Here is a 23659-nt window from a genome sequence, read left to right as displayed (position 1 = left end):
ACCGAGTTATCTGAGGGAATATTCCAGAGTAGTCATGGAAAAGAGCCCGTTGGAATTGCCCCTGCATAGGGCTGAAGATTGCTGTATTGCTCTCACACCTGGAGCTTTAGTACCCTATGACAGAATGTTTCCCCTGTCATTGGAAGAAAAGAAGTTCCTTAAAGATTACTTGGATAGTAATCTTACAAACAAATTAATCAGACCTTCCAAGTTCCCTGCAGGGGCATCCCTATTCTTCATACCTAAAAGAGGTTCAAAAGAACTGAAACCCTGCATAGACCATTAAAGATCAGTACCCCATGACACTCATAACCGAGATAATCCAGGCCGTCCAGGGATCTACAATCTTCACCAAATTAGATCTACGGAATGCATACCATCTGCTGACGAGTGGAAGACAGCCTTCTGCACCCCTTTTGGACTTTTTGAATACCAAGTAATGCCTTTTGGTCTCGTAAACACCCAATCCATATTTCAAAGATTCATGGATTGTCTATTTTCTGACCTGCTTTGCCAAACAACCATTGTCTACCTAGATGACATATTGATTTTTTCCCGCACTCTAAGTGAACATGAGGAGCATGTCAAGGAGGTCTTTAGTAGACTACAAGACAATCATCTCTCTGTAAAATTAGAAAAGTGTATCTTTTCTGCCACATCCATCGCTTACTTGCGCTTTATCCTTTCCAATCATGGCATCTCGATGGATCCTCAGAAAGTAGCCGCCATTTTAGAATGGCCTTCCCCAACTACGGTGAAAGAGGTTCAGAGATTTCTTGGTCTCGCAAATTTTTACCGTAAATTCATTCCTGGATTTTCCCAGATGGTATTGCCAATCACTTCTCTTCTTAAAAAGGCCTCAGCTCCCTTCATATGGTCCCAAGCCGCCGAAGACAGTTTCAGTCATCTCAAGTGTTCTTTTTGTTTGGCGCCTGTGTTCCGTCAGCCAGACCAATGTCTACCCTTCATTTTGGAAACAGATGCCTCCTCTGCAGCTGTAGGAGCTGCCCTTCTGCAGAAGTATCAAGACAAGGAACATCCCATAGCCTATTTCTCGAAGACGATTAATGCTAGTCAAAAGAACTATTCTGTAATCGAACGAGAACTTTTAGCTATGAAGTTGGCTTGCTTGGAATGGCGACATTTACTCCAAGGAGGGGAGCATCCATTTACTATCCGCACTGACCACAAAAATCTGCAAGTCCAGAGGCAATTTGAGTGCTATAACACCCGGCAGGTAAGATGGGCACATTTCTTTGCCCAATTCGACTTCAGTATCACCTATATTCCCGGATCTCAGAATCTATTGGCCGACACACTCTCCGGCGCAGTGACTACATTTCCAATACAGATCCATTAAAGGAACTCATGTTTCCCCAGACTAAGAAGATCTGTTTACTCTCTTCTTTTTTACAACAAGTAAAAGAAGCCTCGTGTGGAGCTTTTGAAGTAGAAGATCTTCCCAAGAACACTCATTATGACGTCAAGGATGGACTCTACTTGGAGGAAGGGAAGTTGTACTTACCCACTCGGTCCTTGAGAAAATTGGCATTTACCTGGTGTCACGATTCCGGTATCGCCGGACACCGTGGTCTCAAGGGAATGATGGATCTTCTCCAAAGATCTTGCTATTGGCCTAACAAGAAGAAAGATACCTGTCAATATCTACATTCCTGTAAAACTTGTCTTCGTACCAAGTATCAAACACAAAGACCGTTGGGACTGCTGGAGCCCAGTTCAGTAACATCTAGTCATTGGACCACAATCTGTACAGACTTTATCGTCGACCTACCAGTGTCTTAGGGTTGCACCTGTATAATGGGGACAGTAGATTATTTTCTAAGTTGGCTCACTTTTCCCCTTTATCTGGGGTTCCCACCGCAGCTGAAATGGCAGAAGTCTTTTTTAAAGATGTGTCTCATCTCCATGGTATCCCTACAAAAGTAATCTCAGACCGTGGGAGCCAATACACTTCTTGTTTTTGGAAGGCTTTCTGTGAAAGGCTGGGTATCGAGAGGGCTTTGTCATCGGGCTTCCATCCCCAAACCAATGGGCAGACGGAGCGCCTCAAAGGCACTCTAGAACAATACCTCCGTTGTTTTATAAACCAACAACAAGACAACGGGGTGGCACTTTTACCTACTGCAGATTTTTCTTATAATAACTCTATTCACACAGCACTGGGGATCAGTCCATTCTTCTGCACTTATGGTTACCACCCACACTCTACCCTACCTCTCATCGAGTTAGTTTCTGAGGTCCCATCTGTCGAATCCTCCTTGGCTCTCATTCAGGAAGCTCATGGTAAGGCCAAGATAAGTCTCCAGAGGCCTGTGATCGAAATAAATTCCAGGCCGACAAACACCGCAGGCCAGTACCAGATTGGGAAGTGGGTCCAAGGTGACTCTCCACCAAATATTTGCCCAGGTGGATACATCCATCTAAGCTGTCCCCTAGATACATAGGGCCCTATGAAATAACACACAGGATAAATCCTGTAGCTTTCCGACTTAAGCTTCCAAATTGCCTGCGGCGTGTTCATCCTGTGTTTCACTCCTCTCAGCTACGTACATTCCAGCCAGACATGTGGGGGCGCACCTCTAAGAAGGTAAAGGTACCTTCGGACCCTTCAGGAGATGGTTCCATGTAATAATGTCGCCACAAAAATATCGGCATGCAAAAATATCGCCGAAAAATTGTCATTTTCTGTGGCGACATTATTGCATGGAACATGCGGAGGACACCCCCACAATCCCCAAATCTTTTTATTTATTTATTTATTTTTTAAATTTTTTTTGCCCATGTCGCCATATATATGGTCACCCAAATAATATCGCCACAACATTTTCCCGGCGATATTATTTACGGCGACCATATATGTGGCGATATTATTACCTGATACCCAGAGATGAGTGTGAGGTGGGCCAAATATGTGATTCTAGTTACCATCAGGGAAGGTTGGAATATCTGGTTAATTGGAAGGGTTACCCTTGGTCGGAAAACTCCTGGGAGCCTAAATCTAATATACACGCCCCTCTCTTGGTGCTGAAATTTCACCAATGTCATCCAGGCAAGCCAGGGGGGGTGAGCCTCAGGAGGGGGCATACTGTCATGCCCTTAGGTAGGTGGCGAGTCTGGGACAGATGAAAAAGGTGCCTCCATTGAAGTTTCCCACTACGTTTTGCCTATGCCCATTGTGTCGGTCCAGTTGTTTTCTACTACGCGACCACTGCCTGAAGTATTTCACCAGCTCCTTCCTGACGGCGGATGCGTTGCAACTGCTTAGATTTTCTCCTGTGTTGTATCGCTCCCGATTATTTCTCCTTAGCGGTGATCCGCTCGCTTTCCCTCTCGTTCCTCTGCTTTAGTCCTTGTGTCTCTTTTCTTCCTTTTCGTTGTTCCTGAGTTTTGTCAGAACGCACTTCCCGTCTTCAACTCCTCCCTCTTTTGTCTTTCTCTCACCTGCCAGCGTTTGCCTTCCTGTTTCTTTTACTACACTTTTGCTGTTATCCTGCCTTCGTTTTCTTCGTTTCTGTTTATATTTCTGCCTCCCTTCCTCTCAGTTGTTTTCAGGCATCATTGCCATTTCTTTTGTTACTCCCTCATTGCCAAGTCATACCTTGCAGAAACTTACTCGTGACCACTCATCTTTTCTGAGAGTTGCCAGCTTCATTCAGAGAATACTTCAGCCACTAACGGTTCTACCATTCGTTGGGTTTTTTTGTGCCTAAGGCTTTTTCCCCACTTTCCAGGCAGTCACGGAGGATAGGCCACAGTCCTACTGACTCTAATGGCCACTGTGGCTTCCTTCCGTGGCAGGCCCTATCTCCATAAAAAAAAGGAGAAACCGGTCCCGAGAGGGAGAAAGAGGCCGAACCCCACGTGGAAACCTACAGGTGAGGAGGAAGGGGAGGAATGGGAGATGGAGTCTTCATTAGAAGAGGAGGACATATCAGACCCAAGTGACAGCAAAGAGTTTGTAAACACTTTCTTCCATGCTCTCCCTAAGTATGTCATGGCCCAGCTAGTGAGGGACTTTCATGAGAAAAGATCACTAGACTGGGTCATTGAACAAGCCACGTGCATTTATGAGGTGCAAAAGCCAGTGAAAAATAAAAATAATCCCAAAAGCCCCAAAACAACCAACACCCCTGCTGCTGCTAAAGTAGCGGAGGTGAAGGTTGCCCCCATTTTAGATTTAGAGATGGGGGGCCTAAAAACCTGCCGGCACAGAATCAAAACAACCCCAAACCCAGAAGGCCCTCGGGCCAATCACAAACAGGGAGCCAGGGAGGCAACCCCACAAATGGGACCCCTAACTCCCCAGACTACATCAGCCCATGCTACAAGGGCAATAGACCCATCCTGGGTTATATGTGTACTCCTCCAGCTCAAGGGGTGGGGGGATCCAACCAGACAGCAGCCAACACAGGGAACTTCCCTCCTCAGTTCCCCCAGGAGGGCAATAATTCCCCAAATACTGGACAAAATGTCTTCCCAAGGTACCCACCAAACTTTAACCCCCAAAACAATCCATCCTTCTTTCCCCACTTTCCTGAGCCCAGACAGCCCAATCTGGAGGAGGGGAGGCCAGGGGTGGAGGGATACCCAAACTTTCCTAACCAAGGGTATTTTGGGAGAGGGGATAGCTACCCTTCCCGGGATCAACCCAAGGGAGACATGAGGACCCCGTACCAGCCAGAGTGTAACGCTCACCTGATTCTCGCAGAGGCGCCGGTCTTGACTGGGCGACTACCGTATCTTCAAAGGTGATGTGTAGCACCCGGTTGGCTCTTTGGGCTGGACACACGGGGCAGGGTGCTGTAACCAGTTTCTTCACTGGATAGGTAGCGCAGGCCTCTTGACTTCAGAGGACTGCTGTCCGTCGTTTACTGCACGAAAGGTAAGTTTCGAGTCATTCAAATGTCTTTAAAGTATTTAGTAATGATGTCTCTTGTTTTGCAGGGTTCCGGCGATGGCGGATGACGGGCTGAAGTGAGTTGAAGATGGAGCCCGTGTGATGAATAGAAGCGCCTGGAAGCACGTAAGTAAGCGCTTGTTGCCTGCTTCACTATGCGCTCTAACTGTCTTTTTATTTTGCAGGTACGAGTTCGGAGCGGCTGCAGGGTGCCGGAATACCCACTGGATTAGATGTGGAAAGGAGTAATGGCACGTGAGTATTAAAGTTCCCCAATGTCTTTAAACGCACCTTGTTTTGTCTTTCAGATGCGGGATGCAGCGCCGAAGGCCTCCGGAGCGTGCGAAGAGTTGGTAAACTTTTGTCTTTCAGATGCCGGAATGCAGTGTGAAGACCTCCGGAGCGCACGAAGAGTAGGTAAGCCTTTGCCTTTCAGATGCCGGAATGCTAACCTGTTCTTTCTTGTCTTTATAGGTGTTGCTGAAGACTGGATTCAGGATGGTAAGCCTTTGCCTTTCAGATGCCGGAATGCTAACCTGTTCTTTCTTGTCTTTATAGGTGTTGCTGAAGACTGGATTCAGGATGGTAAGCCTTTTTCCTTAGGCCCAGGACCGGATGCAGAAGACACGATGAGCGTTCTGCTGCAGAGGTTGCAGAATAACGCAAAGCAAGATTCATCCACCGGGTGTGGTTTAAATAGCCTCCTGTAGTGCTTAGGTGTCTCCTTCCACAGCCACGCCTAAGTAAGAAAAGAGTTCCTGGTAAGAAAAGAGTTCCTGCCTTCCAGAAGAGTTCCAGTGTTCTGAATCTAGGGAGTGGCTCCAGCCCCACCCAACAGGAAAAGTAGTTCCAAACAGAAGAGGATCAGAGGCTCAACTGGCAGGCAAGTAAGCAGCATGGTCTGCTGAAGGTAAGTCCACCCAAGCATTATGAGCCCGGCGCTTCCAGCGCTGGGACTGGGCATATTTATGAGCCTGGTGCCACTGGCGCCAGGACTGGGTCCAAAAGGTCCCAATTGGGACTGGTTGGCACTCGGAACCTGGGTTATGGATCTGCTTCCAAGGGAGTTGGGAAAACCCTGACCTTTTGGAAGCAGAGATCATGACAGTACCCCCCCTCAAGGCCCCTCCCAAACCGGGCTTCTCCGGGGGTTTTGGCTTGTCAGGAAATGTTCGGTGAAATCTTTTGATTAGGTGAGGAGCGTGGACATATTCAGCAGGTTCCCAGGATCTCTCTTGGGGGCCGTAGCCTTTCCAGTCAATTAGGTAGAATAGTTTAGATTTGGAGATCTTGGAGTCCAGAATGCTTTTGACTTCAAACTCGAGTTCTCCATCCACTAGGATAGGTTTTGGAGATTTGGTTAGTCGGGTTTGAGGTTGCACGGGTTTTAATAGAGAGACGTGGAAGACCGGATGTATCTTCATGTGCGGGGGCAAGTCCAACTTGACCGCTACTGGGTTTACTATGGTAGTGATGGAATAGGGACCAAGGTATCTTGGGTTGAATGTGCGTGGCCCTTTTAGAGATAGATATTTGGTGGATAACCAGACTTGATCCCCTACTTGATAGTGAGGGGCTTCCTTCCGATGTTGATCTGCTCCTTTCTTGTATTGTTCTTTAGCCCTTTGAAGGTGAGAAACAGCTTCCTTAAAGGCTTGGGTGATTGTAGAATGCAGGTAGTCTACTGCTGGTGTTTCAAGATCTTGGAGGGGATCCAACTCCGAGGTTCGAGGGTGACTGCCGTACAAAAGAAAAAACGGGGTTTTCCCAGTTCCCGAATGGACAGAGTTATTGTAGGCATACTCGGCTATCCAAAGGATATCTTTCCAAGTTTTTTCAGTTTGTTGCAGCATGCAGCGTAAATACTGTTCCAGAGTTTGATTGGTCCTCTCGGTTTGTCCGTCGGTCTGAGGGTGGTGACTGGTCGATAGTCTCACATCAATTTGAGCCGACCGACAGCAACTTCGCCAAAAATGAGAAATAAATTGACTACCTCGATCCGAAATTAGAACCGAAGGAAAACCGTGCAGTCGGACGATGTTTTCGAGAAATTCTCGGGCCAGAGTTGCTGCTGTTGGCAAGCCTTTGAGCGGAATGAAATGCGCCATCTTGGAGAATAAGTCCACGATTACTAGAATCGTATTGTATCCGGAGCATGGAGGTAGATCGGTGATGAAGTCCATAGAAAGCGTATGCCAAGGGCGAGGTGGGATGTCAATAGGGCGTAAGAGGCCTGCTGGTCTTTCCTTTTGACTCTTGTTTTGGGCGCATACTCCACAGGACATTATAAAGTCTCTGATATCTTTTTTCCAAGACGGCCACCAGAAGTAGCGCTTGATCTTTTCTGAGGTCTTGGCTATACCGGGATGACCTTCCATTAAAGAGTCGTGATAACAAGAGATTACTTTTTTCTGTAAATCTGTGCTGGGTAGGTATAATCGTTCTTGGAAATACAATAAGTTGTCCTTTACTGCAAAGTCCTTTCCCTGCAGATGCCAATTCTGTATGTCTGCTGGAGTTACAAGTTGCCTGGCTTTATCCTTAACTTCCTCTATGGATTCTGTGGCGATTACACCCAGAATTCTTTGTTCGGGAATGATTGGTACAGGTTTAGGGTTGACCAAGTGTTCTTCCACTCCCATCCGAGAAAGGGCATCGGCTTTACCGTTCTTTGTACCAGGTCGATAGGTAATTATGAAGTCAAACTCGGCAAAGAATAATGCCCAACGGAGTTGTCTAGAGGATTGGGCTTTTGCGGTCTTCAAATATTGCAGGTTTCGGTGATCCGTAATCACAGTAACGGTGTGTCGGGCCCCCAGCAGATAATGCCGCCAAGCCTTAAAGGCAGACTTGATAGCCAGAAGTTCCTTGTCAGTAATCGTGTAATTGATTTCAGGAGGCGAGAATTTGCGGGACCAAAATGCCACGGGATGCAACTGATTGGTTACCGGGTCCTTTTGTGATAGAACTGCCCCCATGGCAAGGCTTGAAGCATCAGTTTCCACGATGTAGGGGAGTTCGGGGCGAGGGTGTTTTAAGATTGGTGCAGAGATAAATTTAGTCTTCAAATCCTGGAAAGCTTGTTCCGCCTCGGTAGACCATTCAAAACGTTTGTTTTTCTTTAACAAGGCAGTGATGGGCTGGACTATTCGAGAGAATTCGGGGATAAACCTGCGGTAAAAGTTAGCGAAGCCTAACATGCTTTGCACACCTTTTACGGAGGATGGTGATGGCCATTTGAGAACTGCATCGACCTTCTTTGAATCCATACGCACTCCGCCAGGTGATAATATGAATCCCAAGAATTCAACTTCAGTCACGTTGAAAACACATTTTTCCAACTTAGCGAAAAGTTTGTGTTGACGCAATCTTTCGAGGACCATTTTCACGTGTTTCCGATGTTCAGATTCCGATGAAGAATAAACGAGGATGTCGTCAATGTAAACAACAACACATACATCTATGAGCTCTCTGAGGACATTGTTCATAAAATATTGAAAGGCGGCCGGGGCATAGCAAAGTCCGAAGGGCATGACCTGATATTCAAATAGCCCATACTTGGTGCGGAAGGCCGTCTTCCATTCATCGCCCTCTTTTACTCGTACCAAGTGGTAAGCTCCTCTAAGATCCAGCTTTGTATATATGCATGCTTTTCTGACTTGGTCCAGGAGTTCAGGGATCAAAGGTAACGGATATCTATTCTTAACGGTGATCTGGTTCAGGGAGCGATAATCGATACAAGTTCTAAGGTCTCCTTCCTTTTTTGGAACGAAGAACAAAGCTGAAGAAGCAGGGGACTTGGAAGGACGAATAAACCCATTTGCCAGGTATTGATCCAGGTATTGTCGAAGGTGAAGGTTCTCAGGCTCGGTGAGGGCATAAATTCTACTACAAGGAGGAGTAGATCCAGGTATCAGGTCTATCTGGCAGTCATAAGACAAATGAGGAGGTAGAGAGTTAGCCTGATCCTTCCGGAAAACATCTTGGTATTCTAGGTATTCGGGAGGTAACTGGGGAGTCTCTGAAGAAATTGCGGCCAGTGCAACACCAGGTGGAGGGTGACAAGTAGAGACACATTCTGGAAACTGGACCGTTCTTGCTCGCCAATCGATCAGAGGATTGTGTTTCTCTAAATAAGGTATTCCTAGAATAATCTGAAACTGAGGGGCCTTGATCACATCGAACACGATCTTCTCATGGTGTCCATCTTGACTTACTAGCGTCACCTCTTGAGTGGTATGCGTTACTGGCCCGGAGGCTATCTCCGTACCATCCACCGTAGTAATGACGTCCTTTACAGCCTTGGGACAAAGAGTTAGATTCATCCTCAAAACCATTTCATGATCCACATAATTGCCGATGGCACCGCTGTCGACGTAAGCTTCAATTGCATGTAATCGATCCGGATTATCAGGGCTAATGAGGACCATAGGTATCACGAAATGCGAGGTCACGGAACTGGTTTTCACGCTCGGCAAGAGGACCTCTATTCTTGTCGGGCGAGGTTGTTTCCCTGCTCAGAGTTTGTAACTTTGGTAACTGCAGCTCCTACTGCCTTCTTGGCAGGTTTCACCGGACAGTCTCGAAGAAAGTGCCCTGAGTTTCCGCAATATAGGCATAATTGCAACTGTTTCCTCCTTTCCCGCTCCCTTTGTGTTAGAGGACCTTTCAGACCCCCTATTTGCATGGGTTCCCCGGAGTCTACTCCTTTGGAAGGAGTTGGCGGTTTGGAAAATACTCGAGCATCAAACGTGGAACGATCGGCCTTCCTGTTCTGCAGCCTGTGATCTATTTGAACGACCAAGTCTATATAATCCGAACAGTCTTGTGGGGGATTCACTACTTGGGCTAAAACGTCTTTGAGCTCTCCACGTAGACCTCTATAAAACAGCGTAATCCTTTTGTCCTCAGGCCATTGAGTTTCCACTATTAGTCTATTGAAAGATGCAATATAAGCCAAAAGGTCTTGATTACCCTGTCGCAACGAAAGAAGCTCATTGTCCAAGGCCTGCCCCTGTGAATGTCTTGCGAACAGTTTTTCCATACTAAGCTGAAAGGCTTGAAAATCATGGAGAACCGGATCATCTTGATTAACTAGAGGGATCGACCAGTCTGCCGCATTGCCACTAAGGTACGAAAGTACAAAAGCTACTTTTGCTTGATCAGTTGGAAAGGCTGCTGGCCGGCATAAGAAGTGCAACCGGCACTGATTGATAAATACTGCAAACCTCTTTGGGTCACCAGAAAATCGTTCGGGCGGAGCCAGAGGTACATTCCCAGGTAGGTTGATCTGCACTGGATTCATAGAGGATGTTGAAGGAAGATTTGCCCCTGATGCGGGTAACGAGGTCTGTCCGGCTTGTGACTGTAGCACTTGTCTAGCAAGATTGTCTGTTCTCTCCTTGGAAATAATTAGTTCCCTTCTTAGAGCATTCGTTTCCTGACGAGCTGCATGCACTTCTGCCCTTAGTTCCCCAAGTAACCGGGCTAGGGGGTCAGTATCCGAGGTTTCCATAGCGCCTGGGCGAGAGTTTTGCGGTAGGCTTTGCGTTCTGTAACGCTCACCTGATTCTCGCAGAGGCGCCGGTCTTGACTGGGCGACTACCGTATCTTCAAAGGTGATGTGTAGCACCCGGTTGGCTCTTTGGGCTGGACCTCTGTGCACTGTATGCCTGACGTGTAGAGTAAGATGTCTGCAGATAGAAAATATGGGGTTAATGAACTGGGGTTATTGGGGTGTCCCTATCTCTTTCCTCTTCTCCTCTCCTGTAGACCCCCAAAGGTTAACGCTCTCACCTTAGGTAAGTGAATGCCGAGCTCTCCATCTGCCTCGGGGCAGGGTGCTGTAACCAGTTTCTTCACTGGATAGGTAGCGCAGTCCTCTTGACTTCATAGGACTGCTGTCCGTCGTTTACTGCACGAACAGTAAGTTTCGAGTCATTGAAATGTCTTTAAAGTCTTTAGTAATGATGTCTCTTGTTTTGCAGGGTTCCGGCGATGGCGGATGACGGGCTGAAGTGAGTTGAAGATGGAGCCCGTGTGATGAATAGAAGCGCCTGGAAGCACGTAAGTAAGCGCTTGTTGCCTGCTTCACTATGCGCTCTAACTGTCTTTTTATTTTGCAGGTACGAGTTCGGAGCGGCTGCAGGGTGCCAGAATACCCACTGGATTAGATGTGGAAAGGAGTAATGGCACGTGAGTATTAAAGTTCCCCAATGTCTTTAAACGCACCTTGTTTTGTCTTTCAGATGCGGGATGCAGCGCCGAAGGCCTCCGGAGCGTGCGAAGAGTTGGTAAACTTTTGTCTTTCAGATGCCGGAATGCAGTGTGAAGACCTCCGGAGCGCACGAAGAGTAGGTAAGCCTTTGCCTTTCAGATGCCGGAATGCTAACCTGTTCTTTCTTGTCTTTATAGGTGTTGCTGAAGACTGGATTCAGGATGGTAAGCCTTTGCCTTTCAGATGCCGGAATGCTAACCTGTTCTTTCTTGTCTTTATAGGTGTTGCTGAAGACTGGATTCAGGATGGTAAGCCTTTTTCCTTAGGCCCAGGACCGGATGCAGAAGACACGATGAGCGTTCTGCTGCAGAGGTTGCAGAATAACGCAAAGCAAGATTCATCCACCGGGTGTGGTTTAAATAGCCTCCTGTAGTGCTTAGGTGTCTCCTTCCACAGCCACGCCTAAGTAAGAAAAGAGTTCCTGGTAAGAAAAGAGTTCCTGCCTTCCAGAAGAGTTCCAGTGTTCTGAATCTAGGGAGTGGCTCCAGCCCCACCCAACAGGAAAAGTAGTTCCAAACAGAAGAGGATCAGAGGCTCAACTGGCAGGCAAGTAAGCAGCATGGTCTGCTGAAGGTAAGTCCACCCAAGCATTATGAGCCCGGCGCTTCCAGCGCTGGGACTGGGCATATTTATGAGCCTGGTGCCACTGGCGCCAGGACTGGGTCCAAAAGGTCCCAATTGGGACTGGTTGGCACTCGGAACCTGGGTTATGGATCTGCTTCCAAGGGAGTTGGGAAAACCCTGACCTTTTGGAAGCAGAGATCATGACACAGAGTGGGTGTCCCAACTAGAGCGCCAGCTCCAGAACATGGCACATGATCTGGGTCGCATGCTGAGGGCTCAACAGAACCTTCAGATGAGCGTGGCAGCGCAGAATGCCTCAAATCCAGGACCTGGTGCTCCAGAGCAATGACGGGGAAGAACCCCGACAACCCACCGGTTCCCAGGGAGGAAGCACAAGGGAAAAGGGGGTGTAAGTCCTTGGAGGAAGCTTCCTTCCCCACTTGTAAAAAGCCCCTGAAAACCCCGGAACCGGAACCAAAATCTACTGCCCCCGAAAGTCTGCAACCCACGGAGCAGAGAGGGGGTAGGAGAAATAAAGAGCCCAAAAAGACCCATTTTGTGGAGGAGGTACAAGTCTTCCAGTTTCAAGGAGAGGTATCCTCAGAGGATCCTGGGAAAAGGATCTTCTCCTTCAGAGATGGGGGAACTCCTCCCAAAGAAAAATGGGTCCCAAAGGATCCAAATCTAGACTGGGTAGATGTGGGGACTGAGTTAGCACCGCCCATCATCCATCCCCAGAATCACCAGCATGAAAATCCCCTGGTTCAAACCCATCCGGATGACTGCCTACAAAAAGGGGGGGCAGCCCAGAATCAGAACCAGGGGAACCCAAAACTTCCCCCATATCTAGCTGTCACCTTTTTCTTTCAGATTCCCAAGACACCAAACAGAATCCTGTCCAAATCCCCTTCCTGTCAGTGTCCAAAATCAAGAAACTAACCCACCAGTTGTCCAAAAATGTGCATTATATTTGCCCCCTTGAGGAGAAGGAGGGAAGATTCTATGCCCCGGTCCAAATACAGGGGCAGTGTACAGTTTTGGCACTGGTGAACACTGGATCCCAAGTTTCCCTTCTGTCAAAAAGGGCCTTTGATCAACTGAATTCGGGGAGGGGGGAGAAATACCAAATTCCTCTCACCCCTATTCCTGGACAACTTCAGAACTTTGACGGGAAGGAAATTCCCGTTGAGGGGACTGGGGATTTGGACATTAAAATTGGGCGACACAAGGTGAAGCACCCAGTCATAGTTGTGACTCCAGAGGGCGCACCTTGTTTACTAGGGAATGACATCCTGCCTAGGTTGTCTCCCATCATAGATTGTGTAAACAAGGTCCTCTGGACCCAGAATAGTCAACCAATAAAATTGAGACAGAGTGTCAACCATGTTAGTTTAAACGGCACATGCCGCATGGTTGAACAAAAAACCTGACGAAATAGAATTTCACTTCCAGAATAATCAAATCCCAGACGTGACAGTAATTGTAGTAAGACAAAAAACTGGTGATGGGGGGTCCTCTCTATTTCTGAAAATCAACCTTCCTTCCAGTGTAAGGTGGCATTCCACACTGGAAGGAAACACTCTGAAATTCTTTACAAATTCAAAATCCCACTCCTATAGTCCAGAAAGATGAGAAATCAGCTCAAAGCCTGGCTGATATTCAGAAAATTGGAGAGCAGTTGTTCATCCCTATTCAGTTAAATGAAGGGAAGGACTCTGTTCTCGCCCGAGTGTATGTGAACAACGGTAAGAGCTTCATCAGCGAAGCCATGTTTCGCAAACTCCCAAAAGATCCAGCCATTCACACATTTAAACTGCTAGACAAATGGGAATTGGACTTGGAAACACCCAATTCCAAACATCTCCTAACTAGCAGGTTAGGAAGCTCAAAACTTCCATAGGCAGCAAGAGCATAGTCCATAATTGTTGGGTCGTGCAAGATGTCCCTGCCGCATTTTACTTAGGCAGTGACATTCTCAATCGCTTTGCCATTAGTTTGGACCTAATAAACTTCAAAGCCTGGTCCTGATTAGCGGGTAATCCCATGAACTTTGATGGCCCAGAGAAAGCATTTAGGTCAGCTCAATTGCTGCCTTATGCAGTTGAAATTCAGATTGGAGAGGAAGTCACCATCCCAGAATGGACCCGGCAATTCTCACTGGAAGTGAAAGTTAAAAGAGGACAGAAATTGGAAAACCCTGATGCCTATGTCCATCTGAATGCTTATTTCCAACAGCAGGGATTGGGGGTAAACCCAACAGCATTATTCAACATAGAACATGACACCATTCCAATAGAGGTGGATAACAGCGACTCAAAGAGTATCACTCTGGCCGCAGGCACCATTATTGGAATGGCAGTTGATGACTGACATTTTTCCATAGATTTATGTAATGAACTGTTAGGACCCATGCCCAAGGACTGTTTTGACAGTGATAGCGATGATGATGCAACACCAGACAGGATCTTTACCCGGCATGTGGGGAATTTCCTGGTGTACACTTCCTGCCCTTATGGCAAGGAAGATATGACCTGTGACTTCAGGAGAGATGAGGTAATTTTCAAAGTCCACGAGGACTGCCTTCCCCACCTGAAGCCATCAGTCCAAATCAGCACTTTGACCAGGGATTTCTCCACCCAGCTGGAGGAGGCTGCTGAGGTAGGAAAACCAGAAGTCTTTCCAGGCTTCAGGCAGATGGTTGAAGAGAGAGTCAACCTAGCTGATGCCTGTGAGACTCTGGAACAAACCAAAAATTGAAACAAGTTTTCTTAGATTTTCAAGATCTCTTTGCGGTGGACTCATATGACTGTGGTTGCACCGACATCCACACAACAACAATTCCCCTGGACCCTGGCATGACTCCAGTGTTTGTGAAGCAATATCGCTTGCCTTTCGCATCAATGGAGTCCCTTACTGAAATAATTAAGAATCTTGAGTCCCGTGGGATAGTTCGTCCAGTCCACAGCACCTTCAATAATCCGGTGCTGGGGATTTTGAAGCCAAACGGCCAGTGGAGACTCTGCGCTGACCTAAGGGAGCTCAACAAACGGGTCCATACTTCCCGATGGCCTCTTCCCTACATTGACCAAGGGCTGGCCCAGATCCAGGGGTCACAGGTATTCACTGCAATAGACCTGACCAATGGGTACTGGACTTTACCTGTCATTAGGGAGGATCAATACAAGCTGGCCTTTACCTTCGGGGCAGCAGTACACATGGACCCAGACCCCCTTCGGATACATTAACTCCGGCAATGAATTTAACATTTTTCTACACAAGGCCATGCTTGACTTGGGTGAAAGGGGTAACCTGGCCTATGTAGATGATGTTTTAGTCAAAAGATCAACTGTGGAGGAACACATAGCGGAGATCCGTTATGTTCTGACACAGTTGAGGGTTGCCAGAGCAAAACTCTCCTTTCAAAAGGCACAGTGGTGCAGAAGCCGTGTAAATTTCTTGGGGCATGAGATTACTCCTCAGGGTCTCTGTCCCCAGGAAAAGAAAGTGGAAGCATTCCAGAAATTAAAATACCCCACAACTCTGCGGGAACTAAGGAGCCTCCTTGGACTAACTAATAACATTAGAAAGTTCAGTGAAGACTACACAGAGATCACAAGACCCCTGATCCATCTTTTGAAGAGGGTGTCAAGTGGTAGTGGGGTCCAGAACAAGCCGAGGCAGTAAGACAACTCAAAAGAAGCCTCTCACAAGTGCCTTGCCTAGCTTACCCTGTCAAAAACAAGGAGTTCTTCTTGGAGACAGGGTTTTCAAATACATGCTTGACTGCAGTATTATATCAAAAGCATGACAAGGTCAATAAAGTAATCTCCTATGCGAGTAAGACTTTATCCTCTGTGGAGGAAGAATTCAACGATTGTGAGAAGGCACCCCTGGCAATGGTGTGGGCATTGAAGAATTACCGCCTGTCTATCCAGGGGGAACACATCATAGTGGAGACTCCACACCAGCCTTTGCAATATCTCCAAAGTGACAGAATCTGGGCCGGAAATGTGAGTAATTCCCGAATTACTTCCTGGATTCTGTCAACGGAAGGCTTTCCTGTGGAGGTCAGATATTGCCAAAACAGAAGATCCCCCTCGCGCAAGGTCTGGCTGACATGCATGATTGTGCCAGAGAAAACTGTCTCGAGGGTGAAAGGCTTAAAATCCAGGACAACATGGAGGCATTCCTTAATTCCCCACACAAAGTCTTTGAAGAAGACAAGTGTGAGGGAATGCCCACTGTCTATGTGGATGGATGCTCCTACGATGTTGACAACAACGGGGAAAAAGAACTTGTGGCCGGCGTAGGGAATGCATGGGTAAATGATGCCCCCGAACCCTCTGCTGGGTACAAAATCGGTCCCCGAAGTAGTCAAGTGGCAGAGTTGATGGCTGTGCATCAAGCCATCCTCACTGCTGTCCAACACCAACTCCACCAACTGGTCATAATCACTGATTCGGATTATGTACGGAACGGGTTCATGGAGCACCTTGTTAACTGGAAAACCAGAGGCATGCTATGTGCTAATAACAAACCATTGAAACATGGGAAATTAATCTAAAATATTGATGATTTGGTCACCTCTAATGGGATGACCATCTACTGGAAAAAGATAAAGGGTCATTCTAAAGTAGAGGGACCAGACAAAACTGGAAATGACTTAGCTGATCAGCTGGCCAAAACCAGAGCCATCCAAGGGGCTCTACTTGAGATCGAGTCCCTGTTGGGGGAAATCCAGGTCACTGCTATCACTAGGTCCCAGACAAATGCTCACAATGAACTCTCAACTGCACAATGGAGTAAGGCGACCCCAGACGCTGATTCGATTACGGATCAATAACGGGATACATTATTTGGTAAGTTTTATCAACACATTGAGGACCCCGAGAACTTTCCCCTGACGGATACCGATTACATAGGGAAAGAGGACCTCAGAGTGTTGATGAAATGTCCACAAATTTTCCGAATCCAAGAGGGTTTGTTGGTGAGGAGATCCCCAGCTGGCCATGATCAGTGGGTGGTCCCTACCTTATTCCAAAGCCTGATGCTAAGTCACGCCCATGATGCGGCCACAGCCGGTCATCGGGGGTTTCATATGACACTGGAAATCTTGAGAGGCTGCATACTGGTCACACATGTGGCAGGACCTCGACCAATACTTGAAGGGGTGTCTTGTGTGTGCACAATTTCAGCCAACATCCCTCACACACCGTGCGGCTCTCCAATAGAGGGTGATGACACTGCCGTGGTCAGATTTACAAGTCAGTTATATCGGGCCCTTGATTCGCTCCTCTAGGGGAACAAGTACATGTTGACCGTGACATGCTTGTTCACTAAATGGGTAGAATGTCACCCTGCCCCATATTGCAAGGCAGAAACAGCAGCTGCCCTGATGATCAACCACATCTTCTCGCGTTTTGGACTACCCCAAAGGAATGAGTCAGACCGAGGTAGTCACTTCACCTGCGAAGTGATGACAAAGATGTGGGAGATACTTGGGGTCAAAAGGAAACTACACATTGCCTACCGGCAAGCCTCTAGTGGTGGAGTTGAGAGATAAAACAAGACAATTGTGAGCATATTAAAAAACTTTGTGGCAGATTCTGGGCCAAGTTGGGACATTCAATTACCTCTTGTCCTGATGGCCATCAGATCTACCCCTTCTTCTGCAACTAAAATGTCACCGTTTGAGCTGATGACTGGTCGAAGGATGGTGCTTACCCAGCATCTGTTCTACAGAACCCAAGAGCAGACTTTGAGAAATGCCTCCACATCTCATGAGTATGTTGAAAATCTGAGAAAACACCTTCAACATGCTTTTGCCTATGGTCAGCGAAATCTAGGAAGATCTGCAGACAGTATGAAGACCCACTATGACCTTCAGACAACTAGAAAAGAATACCAAGTCGGAGACCGGTCTACTTGTACAATTTCCAAAGGAACCAGGCCAAACAGCACACATTTCTTCCTAGCTGGTGGGGACCTTTTGAAATTGTAGACAGAATCTCACCAGTCGCCTACAAAATCCATATCCCCAAAGGCAGTTTGGCAGAAGGGGATGATAAGTGGGTCCACATCAACCAGCTGAAGTGTTGCCATCCTCGGCACACTCTGCAGCAACTAGAGGATTCATCTGGAAACCCAGAGGTGGACATTCCAGCTCCCTAGAAAATTCCGATTGTAAAAACAATTCTATCTGCTATAATCAGTAATAAGTAGCGAGAAAGATTGTCATGTATCTAACACATGTATGCGTCTGCCCCACTACATGAATAGTGGTGGAGAAATGTCTACAAATATAATCTGTTTTGTCATCCTAGGACTGAAATCATGGATCCTAAAACCAAGGAGGACCACTCAGGGACCGTAAGGAAAGACCCAAGGGGCCCGGGGTATCGCTCCATACTCTCATCCGGAACCGGCGAGGAGAACCTGTCGATCCACCACTGATAGGAGAAGCAGACACATGTTTTTCCACTTGGACCGAAAAGAAAACTGAACATCCCAATCTCCTGACTTCCCCTTGACGGGCGGTCAAAAGTCAAGTTGTGAGGGGGGGCTTTGTGGGATGTATTAACCCACTCTGCTCTGCCCTGCGACATCACTGTGTCCTGATGGTGCCCGGATCATCTAAATGGCCGCAAAACCTATATGCGTGCTAAAATCTATGGAAATTGCACTTTGAAGCACAAAAAGATGGCTGCCAAATCTACCATGCATGTTGTCAGTGGTGGAATGGAGACCGCACTTCTGAAACATGTCATTGGGCTGCCCAACATGTAAAAATGGAGCACAGATGAAAAGCAGTGCTTACTGAAAGAAATCCGAAATCTTGTGTTTTAATCTTTTCTTGGTTGTTGAAAATACAGAATGCTGGTCCAAAACACCCAATAACATCCAATATCCTTGCTGGATGTGACCCGTCACTTCATTTAAGAAATCATTATGAACATACAATGTCATGAAAAGCGGAATCTGTCATCAAAATATCCACAGCAAAAAGGTGCATGCCTGTGAAATCTGTCAAAATATGGGCGCAGTACCAGCGGCCGCCTGTCTGACAGCTGTTAGTAGTTGCATCAGAAGTTTAAACTTGTGCAATTGAAATCAAATGTCTGGAAACTAAGTGACCTGTTATTAAGAGGAACCTAGGTTGTAACTATTTAATTTCAAAGATTTAGAAGATGGAATAAGAGTTCTAGCTGCTTGTTTGAAAATTGCAAGTTTTGTTTTAAACCAAGAAAAATGTAATAAAATGACATTGAATTTAAGCTGAACCCAAAGCCACCAAATCAGTTCCCCAGCTTCCACCAACAAAAGGCATCTCCCTTCTGCTTCCCACCAAGGCCAGGAAATCACACCTTTGTGAGAATTAGATCAGGGGAGGAGATCTTGGGCTGCCGCAGAAGGGGACAATGGACTTTCTCTGGCTGAAAGGATATGCAAATTGTGAAGTGTCAAAAATGGCCTCTCCGAGAAGGAAGGGGGCGGATTGCTTCAGACCTGCCAGGAGGAAAAGGAGGCGGGGACTGATGATTGACTGTGGACAATTGTAAAAAATATGTAAACTCCGGACTACTGAACATACATTTTTGCTGCACATTTTAAGAGGAGCCAGAACTCTGTGCTATGTTCTGGGACGTAACTTTAGAAATTCTGGTTTTGCAACAAATGTATTTATGTCAGAAGCATGAAACTTCACACGCTTATGCCCATATACAATGCGCACATGTGAACACATTTTGGACATATTAGATATTGTTTCCCAGACAAAAAGTGCAAAATTCTGTCAAATCCAGACCCAAGATCCTAAAGAGACAGGGCTTGGAAGAGTATTTGCTCCACAAAATATGTGATCTATGTATGTTATTTTTATAAAGATTGTACACATGTAAATATGTATTATACCCAAAAGTAGATTTTATGATCAAAAGGAAAGAGGAGGATGTTCCGACTTATAAAACCACATCATTATGGTGACACCCTGTTTTCCCCTCCAATCAAGGGAGAAAGTAGATTCTAGCCTATAGCCAACCAAGGGGGCATGCTTAGGATAATCCAGCATACACAGCCCTTTATCAAATGCATAAATAGAGAAAGCTGAGGACTTAGAAAAAGACACAGATCCACCCACCATCCCGAGCCTGGCGAAGCACCCTGAAGGAGAACTATCCATATTCCAGACTCTAGAAACTTTGCAAGCAGAAAGGCTCATTGCATAGCTGAACCACTTTCAGCTGGGCCTTAACTTCCAGAACCCATCCCACAAACTTAAAGGGGAAACAACAGAAGCAGCCGGGCTGTGCTGTACTGCTTGCCTGCTAAATAATTATCTTCAGAACCAGAAGGACAGATTAAACCCAATCTTGTGCTGTGCCGTGCTGTGCTGTGACCAGAGAGCCATTGCAGATCCAGTCCAGTCCTACCGTGTGGTGACCAGAGCACCTTGCTGATTGCAGACCAAAGCGCCTTGCTGTCCAGTCCAGTGTGCCTAGCAGAATCCTAGAATCCCTGACCTGAATCCCTGACGGTTCTGTTCAAACCTATATATTGAGTATCCATAGATAGTACTGTGTCACTCTCATATATACTGTCCACAGTAATCCCTATCTAAATCCATCCTATCTCATCTTTAGAAACCTGCATTATTAGAAATCTTTTTGAATTGCCTGAAATTTCCATCTTATCCTATAATCCTTCTACACTAATATTGTTTAAATTATCTTTGCGCTGATATATTGCATCTGATGAAGGCAAGCATCTCAGCTGGCAGTTGCCTTGATCAAGTGGCTGTGCAGTCATGTAGCAATTGCTTCTTCACATTCCATCCCTAGTGTAAAGAAATCCTGTTTGTCTTTTTAAAAGCGCATCCTTGTTTTACAATTTGCCTCTATCTGAAAGAAACGACCTCCACAAAAACGTCCATAACTTCTTCAATTGTTAATGCTAGAAATGAAAGCTTTCCAGAGAACCCAAAACCGCATCTCAAATCCTTATAGTTCTCCCACGATCGCGATTACCGCGCGTGGAAAAGTTTGACGCGAATTTCCATTTTGGCAAAATCTATAACGTGTAAAATGGCTTTTCATTGCACCTGAACCAAAAATTAAGTTTGCACATTGCTTAGTAGTTTCAAATCATTGCTAGTGTGTGTCTGCAACCAGATAAAGAAGCTCCCATTAGTATTTCAGCAATTTCTGTGATTCAGCCCATTTTCTGTGTTTTAGCTATTCCATTCAAAGCCAACTTAAAAACCATTTTGACAGTTTGCCAATCAATTCTGTTTCTCTCTTGTGTTTTCTGGGGGAAATTGGGATTGGTATATTTGCTTGAATTCTGCATTCCTGAAACCTGTTCTCTCTCCTCCTATCTCTCTACACTGCATATTGGAGGGTTGAGGGGTGGAAATAGTAACCACACTGCTATTTGATTTGAATATACACCCACAAGTATTATTTCTGTTGCATTGTTTTTGCTCATCATTACTCCTTGTGATTAAAGAGATTGCTTAGTGTGACATCACCCCATTGGTGATTATTGTATACCCATTAATAAAAATAGTGTGATTATATTGTGAAATATATAAATAAATATTTTAACTTTGCAAACCGGCCTGATTCCTGGTTCAGTGTGACCGGGGGGGTTCAAAGCGAGGGGCATGATATAAGTGGTACATCGTTCAGAATAAAAGAACTTATAGACACAAATAATTAAATAAGGATTTCAGTGGTGCATTACACGCTAGGCATTGACTTAGGTGAAGTGCCAGATTGAAATCACTTACAAACCCCTGTGCGCACTAAAGCTGCAAAATTGCGCAGAGTTCATAAACCACCAAAAGAGCTGCACGCCCTGCCACATACATAGGTAAAGTGGTGTAAAAACAGGAATGCCTGCTGTCATCTGCCATCTGTCGCCTGTCACCTGAAACAAGGCCACAGAAGGGCCTAATCCGAAAATACCCTTAAACATTCTGTCACTTTCCCAGAGAATTATGGAAAGGAAAGTGTCCTGAAACCATGGATTCTCCAGGCAGTCAGTGGAATCCAGGCATCACTGCCTGAAAGCTGCCTAAGGAAATTGGCTGTCAAAATACGCCCCCAGGTCACACTGAACCAGGAATCAGGCTAGTTTGTAAAGATAAATATTTATTTATTTATTTTAATATTCAAATCACACATAGGTTTACTATATATATATATGGGGCAGCAATCACCCAAAGGGTAACAATACAATTGAGAAATAAGCAAAGAAATTGAATTCACTTATAATGATGCAGAATAGAAACACAGGAAAGAGAACAGTTTTGTTTTGTGCACAGATAGCGTTTGGGTTAAGATTCCCCAGTTTTGTAAAGTTTTGTTTAAATACAAACAAGAGTGATACCTCTAAAGTTACATGTGTACCTGAGCATTTTCTGCAGTACCCCAAAGGGTGTGAGTACTGGTGCATTTGTTACCAATGTTTGCTAGTGGTGGGAGATCATTAACGTTTTAGGACAAGAAATCACATTTGGAAACATTTTACCAATACCTGGCAATGGTGTGTACATGAACAGTTGATAACAATATTTGCAATGTTTTTTTTAATAACAAGTTTTATTGGGTTTTTATACAGAACAATCAATATCAAAACAAAACAAAGAAACTAAAAGTAAAGTTAAACATAAAAATAAACATGGTTTGCATACATATGAATAAGGCATTGTGCATGAAAGTTGTCCAGGCGCATATACACATCCACTACGGAGAGATACACATATACAAGACAGCTGTGTTAATGTCTTGGCTACACAACCGGATGTTGGCGAAACGTTACGTTATGTTAAGTCCTGGCTTGATGGCAAGGCTACGTGTTGCAGTTCATTCTCCCAAACCCTGCGTGTTCATAGTACTTGTTCCCATTTTCCCCATATTTTATCTGCCTTGCCAGGGCCGCCTCGTGCTTAATATATTCAACGTTCCATCAGGCTGATAGCGTCCACATCCGCGGACCATTGGTCATAGTTTGGGCAGATTTCTGATCCCCACAATTGTTCAATGTTTCTCTTGGCGATCCCTGCGGACATTGAAAGCAGCATCCTTTCAAAGCGGGACAGTTCTCCTTCCTCTTCAATACCCAGGAGTAGAAGTTTGGGGTCATTAGGTATCGTGCGCCCCATGACCCTCGAGAGTCTTTCAATACATTGTCTCCAAAAGTATTGTATTTGCGTGCACTGCCATAGGATATGGTAGAAGGTACCCTCTTCCTGCTTACAGCGCAGACATTTGGGATCAGTTGCTTTCCCCCAGTTATACAGTGTTAGACGCGGATAGTATATTTTGTGGAGGATCTTTAGTTGGATAAGTCTGATTCTGGCAGAGATTGCTATCTCCCTGGGGTGCATCAGGGCCGAAATCCAATCTTCGGGCAGTATTGGGCCAACATCTCCTTCCCATTTCAGCTTCAGGCCTGATAGTTCTGTCGTGGCAAAGGCGGAAATGGCATTGTACATGGTGGATGTGACTTTGTTTTCTACCTTGTCCACAACTATATTTCGCTCTATAGGCGTGCATTCCGGCATGTCTACCATTTGGTCTCTTTGATCTGAAAGGGCATGGTGCAGTTGCTCGTAGTGGTAGTGTTCCGTAGCTGGGAGGGCATATTGAATAGAGATCTCGGCCAATGGAATGAGCTGGTTATTCACAAATATCTGTTGTAGAGTATGTATATCGGCCGCTGCCCAGCCAGGCCATTTTGGGAGCCTACTGAGGCCTGTGAGATGGGTGTTATTCCAGATAGGCTGGACTGAAGTGATTCTATTATAACAGCCAATATATTTATGTGATTCTTTCCATATTTGTGCTGTTTGTGCCACTATCGAACGCTCGGGAGGGCGACACTGTTTCCCATAGAGA

Source organism: Ambystoma mexicanum, chromosome 4q (genome assembly GCF_040938575.1).
Source record: "Ambystoma mexicanum isolate Mex_15411 chromosome 4q, UKY_AmexF1_1, whole genome shotgun sequence".
Taxonomy (NCBI): domain Eukaryota; kingdom Metazoa; phylum Chordata; class Amphibia; order Caudata; family Ambystomatidae; genus Ambystoma; species Ambystoma mexicanum.
This window is presented reverse-complemented; position numbering follows the sequence as displayed.